The sequence below is a fragment of the Haemaphysalis longicornis genome, unplaced genomic scaffold (genome assembly GCF_048455015.1).
Source record: "Haemaphysalis longicornis isolate Haplotype H1 unplaced genomic scaffold, Haemaphysalis longicornis Haplotype H1 scaffold_1, whole genome shotgun sequence".
Taxonomy (NCBI): domain Eukaryota; kingdom Metazoa; phylum Arthropoda; class Arachnida; order Ixodida; family Ixodidae; genus Haemaphysalis; species Haemaphysalis longicornis.
The window spans coordinates 10,556,777-10,564,733 of NW_027526203.1; the positions used below are offsets into that span (position 1 = coordinate 10,556,777).

The following is a 7,957-nucleotide window of genomic DNA, read 5'->3' on the forward strand; positions in this document are numbered from 1 at the left end:
GTACACAGTTGGAAAAAGAAAAAGTGATGCATGCGATGTACGGACGCTTAACCAGCGAAACTGTGACTTGCGACCGGTGTTCTACATATAGCGGGTGGCCTACCCATTTCGAAGTAACCTGCGGCCGGTGTTACAGTGTACTAGAAGGGGCAGTGCAGCGGCCGCCGCTCCCCGCCCGACTCCCGCAACGTCGCCAGTAGCGGCGGCGCTGCGGTCAACCAATCTTCCTAGCGGGCGGGCCATGGGGCGGGCGAAGCGTTCGCGGTGCACGGCGGAGCGCGCCCGTGCGATGCTTTCGCGCGCTCCAAAATTACCGTTTTCAACAGTTTTATTTATATTCTCTGGTTACAACGACGAAAAAATTATATGCCTCTACCGGAGAGCCACAGCGCTCGCTGAAACACACACGGCGCCGAGTGCGCCAAGCTGCATCCGCCGTAAAATTGGAAGCAAATAATAGCCCCGCAATTCTAATTCTTTCATCAAATGAAACACTTACAACGCAAGCTGCCCACAGTTTGTTGCATATTTTTAAGGCCAGCCTGCAGAATCCAAACATTTCGTGGATAAAAGCACCGAAGAATTAGTGGTAAGACCTGCAGGAAATCGTCAATTATGCACATGAGGGCGTGGGGCATGTATTCACGGAATAAGGAAGTTAGTCTTGCATGAATCCACAAAATCATTTTATTCTCAAGAGCTTGGTAGAAAAAAGTATTCAACACAAACACTGAAGCAGAAAGTATGCTAGGCAAAATGAAACAAATAGCAAAGTGACTACTCCATTCAAAAATAATGTTTTAGACAGGATGTTCGCAATTTTACACCACAATTAATCACGAAAGTTGTGTATAGTACTGATATGTAAACAATGCATAGTAAAAAAAATGTTCACATACATATTACAATTACAGAAAATAGATACGAAACATGTTCACTTTCAGTCCCGCCGCGGTGGCTCAGTGGCTAAGGCGTTGCGCTGCTGAGCACGAGGTCGCGGGTTTGATTCCCTGCCGCGGCGGCCGCTTTTCTGATGGAGGCAAAAAGCAAACACGCCCGTGCATACAAGATTTTGCCGCACGTTAAAGATCCCCAGGTGGTCAAAATTAATCCGGAGCCCTCCACTACGGCGCGCCCCATCGCCTGCGTTGCGTCGGCGCGTTAAACCCCACAATCAATCAATCAATGTTCACTTCCATTAGTTAACAGTTTAAAGCTTCAGTAGCTGCACCTGTACACAAGTGCGGTGCGTCCGCTTGATTAATACAGCTTCTATATCCCGCATCGTAACCACTGCCGCTTCTGCTGCAAGTTTCCGTAGTACAAACGTTCTCGAGTGGGTAACACCGTCGCTGTTTACAGTAAGAAATACTGCCACTTCTACAGTCACATCCCTTGTGCCGGCGTCCAGTGAGAGCAAGACGTAAAACACGCTCCCTGTGCACCTTGCATCTCATGAAAAGTCCCGTACTGGTTGGGCAATGCCGCTCCACTCAATGACGCACCTGTCACAGCGGCTCCGTGTCGCCGGCTTGTCAACATATGCTCGTCTGCAGAACTCAGTAGTGCCCTTTTTTCACGGCAGGACATCCTCTTCGAGTTTCCTCTTTTTGTCGTTTCTTTTTGAAGGCAAGCGTTTACTTAAACATGGAGCAACATTCGGTAGAATCGTTGGAACAGCGCCCGGTGCGAGGGTCGGGCTCCCGCGCTCAACACGCACCCCTGTGCCGTTAATATGATGAACATTCCTTGACAATGAACATACAATAGTCCTTGACAATGAACATACTCCTTCTCAAAGTGTAACTCACAAATAGCACAATTCGGCGTGAGCCTCCTGTCGCTTCTGCGCACGTTGCGTTCCCATACGCTTCTTCTCCCCGAGTCAGCGGGTGCTTTAAACGACAATTTCTGCGCTTGCTTGATTCGGGAGTACCCTGTGTTGCATCTAGGTGCGAAGCACTGATTCAGGCGTTGCTTCTGCGCCGTTTGTGAGCCGTAGTAGCTCACATTCACAAGCAAGGCTGCGAAACGCCGGTTCGGAAGATTGGGCGAAACGGAAGATTGGACGACAGCAGCGCCGCCGCTCCGTTCGCCACCAGCGGTGCCGGCGTACGTATGCGCCGCCGCCTCCGCCCGCTACACTGCCCCTTCTAGTACACTGTACCGGTGTTCACCGTGTTTACGCTGTTCTTCCCGCACCGCCCGCCGTTATCGCTTCAGCTGAGATCCATGCACAGCATAGAGTTTCATACTAATGAAACTAGAGGGGACACTGGCGCTGCAATCGTTCAACCCCCATGGAGCTGATTGTGTGACGTAGACTCGTGATTTTCGAACTTGGCTTAACTTGAGGCTTGACGATTGTTATATGTACTAGGCTTCATACTTTTCCGCTCCGTCAGTTTCGGTTTCGGCGTCGAAAGCGTCGGTGGGTCATTCCGGGGCAGAATTGCTGTTGGCGTTTGATTCCAGCGGCTGCAGTGCGCAAATACTGCACGGCTGGAATGAATGGGTACGGGAAGCACTCCGCGCCAGGTAGTGCGTTCCATCCTAGCCACGTTCATGACTACGCTTGCGATTATAACGTCACGAGCACGGTAGCGCCGAAGACAAATAAAAATCTTTTATCAGCAGTAAGTATGTGTGCACAGCCGGTGATTTTTTTTTTTAATGTTGCGGGAGCGTCCACCAGCGGGTGGGTCGGCACCTTATCGTGGGAGAAAGCGGCGAAACAAGTGAGGGTAGGCCGCTTGCATAGGACGATTCCGCCAGTGCAACCGTCGTCTGCTAGGCTGTTCCCGCAAGCACAACACAGCCGACACAGTCCCTTTCCGTTGCTAATCAGCTGCGTGTATTCACCGGTGTAACCAAGGCTCACGCGCAATCGCTGTGACCGCCCGCAACCATGGACGCATATGGGGTGTTTGAAGCTGAAGGTAAAAACAATGTAATTAAATGAATACTCTGTATATGCAGTGCAGTATCAGACAGGGGAAGAAAACGTACCTCTGCAACGGTAGAATGGCTTTACCTATTGCAACAGAACGTGGCCAAATGATTGCCTGGGGCCCACCAGTACTTTTGGGCCATAAACTATGGCTTACATAGCTATGTACAGTCGGTAAATCGCTTGTCTATAACAGCGATTTCAACTTCAACCAGCTACATCCGAAAACTGCCGAAACATACTCGTTCCAAACATGTCGGAGGCAAAAGTTAAGGGCTAAGACTTCAGAATTCCGCAGTAGTTTTATTGAAATCCCCCACCGGCGGGGCAGGATAGGGCTGAGTACGAAAGCTGTGTTATAGACAAGCCTTTTACCGGCTGTACTGGTGAAGCCATATGAGGCGATCACCGGCATGCATGCTTGCTATTCAATGAAGTCGCTGTGATTCTACATTGGTCACAGTGTTCCCCATCCAGTGGCAGGTGTTGCTGTAGCAACTGTTTGCGTTAGTGGAACCCTGGCTCAGCGCCTGGAGACAGGCATATTGAGCACAGAGAAAAAGTTGGCGGCTGCACTAAGCGAGTACTGTGTGAATTTATTGTGCCAACAGCAAAGTGCAGAATTCCGTTTCACTCATTTATAAAAAAGCCCTCACCACAGTCATACTCTGTAACACTAATAAAAAAAGCACAGCATTGCTTAATACATCGAAAGCAAGAGTGCAAGCTTACCTTGATGAAGTTGTTTTGAACTTTTGAAGGCTGGTAAACAGCAAACATGCAAACTATGCAGCGAAAATGAGTGAAGGCATAAGCATGTCGCATCAATGTATTCATTGTCCCATCCAAGAGCCAGCATTGCTTAATACAACAAAAGCAAGAGTGCAAGCTTACCTTGAGGAAGTTGTTTTGAAATTTTGAAGGCTGGTGAACAGCAAACATGCAAACTATGCAGTGAAAATGAGTGAAGGCATAAGCATGTCGCATCAATGTATTTATTGTCCCATCCAAGAGCCACTGTGAACATATTGGTACCAGGATTTAGTTTGTAGCTACCTACCAGCATTGCCATTTTCGCAACCAGCATACTGATGTACGCAGGCTGCTTTATGCAGGAATCAACAAAATGGTTACTGTAAGTGGCGAACAAATGCGACGTTAGGTTACGGTAAAAAGATTGCATGAAAGGAACCCTAGAAAAGCTTAGCTAGAAAAAAAAAAACCCTAGAGCAGAAGTGTTTCGATCAGCATCTGCCAGCACAGTAGAAGCAGGGCAACAATATCTGATCAACGAACAAAACAAGGGTCTTAAAACAGCGTACACTCGGCATGACAATATACAGCCACAGTGAACAGCAGTGGGTGGATACAATCTGCAACTTGATAACAGCCAGAAGTTGGTGAGGCAGCCTTCTACCCCACTGATCAGAACCTTTTGAGCCATACTGACAGTGCAAGATGGGAAAGGGCAGCTTAACATTTTTCAATCCATTGTTTGGGCAGACATCAATGGTGCATAAACAAAAAACTGCAGCCACAACGTATAATGTAAGTTTTAACTGACATTCACGTGGTGAAAGCTGATCCCCTACGTCACCCCTTCATGAATATGTTGCTGGAGGAGGTGGCGGCGTCACAAAAAAGTTTGTGAAAGGTGCACAATAGAACCTGGCTTCAATAGAGGTTTACATGGGCAGTGAGGACGTGCCAGCTCTCTCACAGTCATTGGCACCACACACAGTCCTCCTCAGCAGGGTCCCTCAAGTGAATACCACTTTGGAACACAGTGGGCTAAAATACCACGCAGAATACTTCCACTTCATTCTTTCAGTTCAATAAGCACGTACACAAGTCTTCAAATGGCTGCTCATGGTAGTTAAATGAAGTTGGTTTCATGCTGTGCCAAGGCTATCGCAAATGAAGCCACTGCTATAAGTCACATTTATGCATACAATGGATGGTTTTGAACAACTAATTTTCTTGCACCCGAGAAAAATAGTTTGAATCTTGAGTGCCTAACAAGCAAGATTCAAAGAACATCTTCCATGCACTACAAGGCACTTTCCTCACCACTTGTTTTTCTCTTTATTGTGCAGCTGAATGTACAGGATTGTTTTTACTATTTACATATCGTAGGCTGCAATCAACCTCTCCCCAAGCCCTTTTGCTTTTTCAACAGTGGCCCTTGCTAGAATTTGTGTGTTTTTGGCAGCTTGGCGGCATGTCTGCCTTGTCTTGCGCTGCTGATGATCCATCCAATGACCCTGACTTGGAAACTGGTTGCATGCCTGGTGCAGCTTCTTGTGTTGCCTGCTGGTCTGCTCCTTGCACTGCTGACACAGCTGGGACCTGTATCGAAATGGATGGCATCATTGAAGGTTTTGCAAGGCTTTTGTACAGATATTTAGAGCACAAGTATGTACTCTTAAAATCCAGCACACCAGCATGCTTATTTACAAAAAGGGTTCCAGCAACATAACATATTCAATGACTCTGGCTTTCTCATAAAAACACACAGTTACGATCAGCTGCGCGCTGCCGTGTTGACACTGAAGTCATTACTTAAACCAAAGAGAAGGCACATACAATAAACTCACAGGACGCCAACAATGTTTTCAGAGGTCGTGCTTTAACAAGACATGACTTTAGCAGTTGGATTATTCAAGACTGAACAACCACACAAAATGAGTAAATGTTTTGAACTTATTGTGAAACAGCTACGGAACAACGAATGCATGAAGGCAGCTTGTGTATTATGGAAATGGTACCCCAGAGGCACTATTTAGTTGCTATTTAGGCAAGCACCGTCTGATCAGCAACATTTATGCTGTTTGACACCTTCGCACGTATTTTCAAACTGTTCCTGCGCTTCGGCACGCTTGTATAGAGGCACTGGAAAAAATAGAGAGCCTTCAATTTCACACGCGTACCTGGTTATATCTGGGCGTGAGACCTCGGTTAGACAGGTGATGATTGGTACTTGTGGGCGTGTAATGTACACACACGGTGCTTAGATATATCAGTGCGCGTTATTGGTCATCTAATAGAAACATTCTACACGGGAATTTTCACAAAATTAGGAACTCCCGTAAAATGCAGCCCACTGCTCCAGAACGCCCTGCATGCCTGCCGCTCTTAGCAAGACGAGGCCGTCTTCTGGAAGGTTAACACGAATGAAGTACGAGAATTTTTTCGCTGTGTGGCCTGATAAGATACCCTGTTTCCTACGCTTGTCGCTCTCAACATATAAAATTAACATTTGCTCACAGAAACAGCTCTACAGTGCGTCAAGACATCAAGAATACACGAATAGTACAACAAAGAAAGAACCCGATTAACCATCCGGTCAATAAAACATCGTCTGCGTGTTAGCGACGAACAGAGATGATATGGTCGAGTTCCGTGGTCGAGTTGGCCGTTATGGCTTGTTTAAGGCACCAAAGCAAACGATCAGCTGTTACTCAGCGTCCTTTCACGATTTTGTCAGCATGCCGACCGCACGTCGGGTAAGGCGACAACAATTACACTTATGAGTGGAAATGAACAACAACCGTGTATACTTACTTGGGGTTATATGACGCGTCGCTCCGCTACTCGTAGTCTTCCAGAACGAAATTTAACGCTGTGCAGCGGCCCTTCAGCAGACACATGCCACCGATGCCACCGCTGACCATGACACCATAACCGCCGACTCGCAAGCAAAAAAAAAAAAAAAAAAAAAAAAAAACTGAAAAAAAATACGCTTCGTTGCCGAATCACCGGCTCCGCTAAACTCAGCCGCGTATGCCGTTCACAAATCACTTTCCCTCTTATAAAAGAGTACTTCTAAACCTTAATTAAAACTTAACGTATAGTACAAGTTGTTTATGCGACTAATAATTTATACTGTAATAAACATTAGTTGTAGCTTTTTAATTTAAAAAAGATATTTCGAGTCAAGTCAAGATGTTGGCATAGTCAAGCCAAGTTCGAAAATCACACGTCTATCTGGCATGGCCGCCCTCATGGGGGTTGAAGCAGACGATCAACGGCTCGCATAGACACTAGCGCCAGTGTCCCCTCTAGTGTATATTAGTATGAAACTCTATGATGCACAGTAGCTAGCTGCGCGCGCGCGCGCTCCCAACCGAGAAACGTTCATGAAGACAAAATACAAGTTTCTTTTATTCGAAAGATTTGGTGTTTTATAGTGCCCCCAGCGCTTTTCCCGCGGCAAGTGATGCTTTATTCACTGAGAAATTAATCAATTTCAGTTAAAATTTTGACTCTCCCGCCAAATCGTGTGTTTCGTGACGTTTCCCATGACGTCATGGCGGCTCTTCAAGCATGGCGTCGCATGGCGTACTCTGCCTGCTCTAAACGCACTCAGAATGTTCATAATATTCCGAAGGAGGCGTAAAAAAACGCGTTTTTTTACAACTTTTACATTTTTGAACAAACATAAAATAACAGTAAAATGCGCCGTTTAACAACTGTTGTTATTTGCCAAACTAAAACAGCTATCGCGAAGTAAATATATAGAATTTATCTTATTTAAACCTATCTATCATTAACGCGCAATGGTTGCCTGGAAAGAGGGACCCACACAATTAATAGTACCAGCGAGTTAACCTTGCACGTCATGAGCACAGTTGGCTGAGGCCTTTGACCCGGTTGTGGTCTGTGGTGTGTGATGATTGACATTGTTTAACAAATTCCAAAGTAAGACACGCACTCTCCTATGGGTTGCCGTAGGCGCCTGCTTCTCATTGCCCAACTCACGTCCCGGCGGGGACGAGTTTAGGGCGAAATGAGTGCAATCAAAGTCAACTACGAGCAAACACTCGTTTCGCGACGGGTTGTATACACGAGAGATTGCACAGTCATGCCCGGTCGACACGGCCACAGTCGCCGCCAAAACGGTGGCCACCATTGTCAAATAACTCTGCTCCCAAATAAATGTGTTGCTTCTTCGTCTTCCTAAATCTTAAATTTTCGCGAAAATTATATCTATAGCGCGACTTTTCC

The 7,957-nt window shown here is 46.5% G+C and overlaps 1 long non-coding RNA gene across 1 annotated transcript; it reads right to left on the minus strand.

Moving 5' to 3' along the window:
• Window positions 1–3,927: 3,927 nt before the first annotated feature.
• LOC144175103 (uncharacterized) lies at window positions 3,928–6,642 on the minus strand. The gene is made up of 2 exons (XR_013323613.1): window positions 6,515–6,642; window positions 3,928–5,299 (listed from the first exon to the last, which is right to left on the minus strand). It is a non-coding gene; the product is annotated as an uncharacterized LOC144175103 (long non-coding RNA).
• Between the last annotated feature and the right edge of the window lie 1,315 nt (window positions 6,643–7,957).